We start from the raw sequence: 2500 nt of genomic DNA on the forward strand, positions 1-2500 counted from the left end.
AGAATAATAAGAATAATAATAAGAATAATAAGAACAATAAGAATTATAAGAACAATAATATGATTAATAATAAGAATAATATGAAAAATAATAACAATAAAATGATTAATCATAAGAATAATAAGATTAATAAGAATAATAATAAGAATAAGAAGAAAAATAAAAATAATAATAAGAATATTAAGAATTATAAAAATAATAAGAATAATAAGAATAATAAAAATAAAAAGAATAATAAGAACAATAAGAATAATAATAAGAAAAATAATAAGTATAATAAGAATAATAGGAATAATAAGAATAATAAGAATAATAAGAATAATAAAAACAATAATAAGATTAATAATGAGTATTATACGAATAATAAGAATAATTAGAATAATAAGAATAATAACAATAATAATAACAATAATAATAAAAATAAAGATAATAATAAGAATAATAAGAATAATAAGAATAATATGAATAATTATAAGAATAATTGTAATAATAAAAATTATAAGAACAATAATAGTAATAATAATAATAATAATAATAATAATAATAATAACAAAAAGCATATTAAAAATAATAATAATAATAATAATAATAATAATAATAATAATAATAATAAGAAAAGTAAGAATCATAAGAATTAAAAGAATAATAAAAATCATAATATTACTATGAATAATATGAATAATAATAAGAATAATGGGAACAATAAGGATAGTAATAAGAATAATCAGAATAATACCAATAATAATAATAAGAATAATAATAATAGTCAGAATAATAAGAAAAGTAAGAAAAATAATAAGAATAATAAGAATAAGACTAATAATAATAATAAGACGAATAATAATAAGAGAAATAATAATAACAATAATAATAATAATTGTAATAAGTATAATAAGAATAATAATTATATTAATAAAAATAATAATAATAAAACGAATAATAATAATAATAATAAGAATAAAAAGAATAAGAATAATAAAAATAATAAGAGGAATAACAAGAATATTAATTATAATAATAATAATAATAATAATAATAATAATAATAATATAAATAAATAATAGTAATAATAATAATATGAATAATAATAATAAGAATAAAATTAATATTATTAAAAATAATTATAAGAATAATAAGAATAATAAGAATAATAATAACAATAATAAGAATAGTAGGAATCAAAAGAATATTAAGGATAATAATATTAATAAGAATCATAAGAATAATAATAATAAAAGTAATTATAATAATGATAAGAATAATAAGAATAATAAGAATAACAATAATAAGATTAATAATAAGAATTATACGAATAATAATAATAATAATAATAATAATAATAATAATAATAATAATAATAATAATAATAATAATAATTACAAAAAGCATAATAAAATTAATAATAAAAATAATAATAATAATAATAAATATATAATAATTATAATGATAATAATAATAATAATGATGCTGATAATATTAATAATCATACAAATAAGAATAATATGATTAATAAGAATATAAGAATACTATGAATAATAAGAATAATAATAAGTAGTATAAGTATAATAATAATATGAATAATAATGATAATAAGAATCATATGAATAATAATAATACTAATAATTATAATAATGATAATAATAATATTAAAAATAAAATTAGTAGTAATAATAATAATATTAATAAAAATAATAATAATAATAAGAATAAGAAAAAGAGTATTAAGAATCAAAAGAATATTAAGGATAATTAGATTAATTAGAATAATAGGAATAATAGTAAGAATAATAATAATACTAATAGTAATAATTATAGTAATAATAACAATAAGAATATTAATAAGAATAATAACAATAAGAAGAATATTAAGAATCATAAGAACAATAAGATAATAAAAATAATAATATGTTTAATAACATTAATAAGAATAATAAGAATAGTAATAAGAATAATAATAAGAATAATATTAATAATGATAATAATAAATATAATTATAAGTATAATAATAATAATTATATTAATAATAATAATATTACTAATAGGAATAATAGTAATAAGAATAATTATAATAAGATTAATAATAATTATATGCATAACAATAATAATAATAAGAATAATAAAAGAAATATTATTAATAATAAGAATAATAATTATAATAATAATAATAATATTAAAAAAAAAAAAAAAATAATAATAATAATAATAATAATAATAATAATAATATGAATAATAATAATAATAATAATAACTATAATAAGAATAGTAAGATGAAAAATAAGAATAATAAAAAGAATAATAAGAATAATAAGAATAACAAGAATGATAATAATAATAATAAAAATAATAATAATAATAATAATAATAAAAATAATTATAATATTAATAAGAATTATAATAATAGTAATAATAAGAATATACATAATTATAATAAGAATAATAAGAATATTAGGAGTAATAAAAATAATAATAAGAACAAGAAGAATAATATAAATTATAATAA

The sequence above is a fragment of the Vespa crabro genome, chromosome 20 (assembly GCF_910589235.1).
Source record: "Vespa crabro chromosome 20, iyVesCrab1.2, whole genome shotgun sequence".
Classification (NCBI taxonomy): domain Eukaryota; kingdom Metazoa; phylum Arthropoda; class Insecta; order Hymenoptera; family Vespidae; genus Vespa; species Vespa crabro.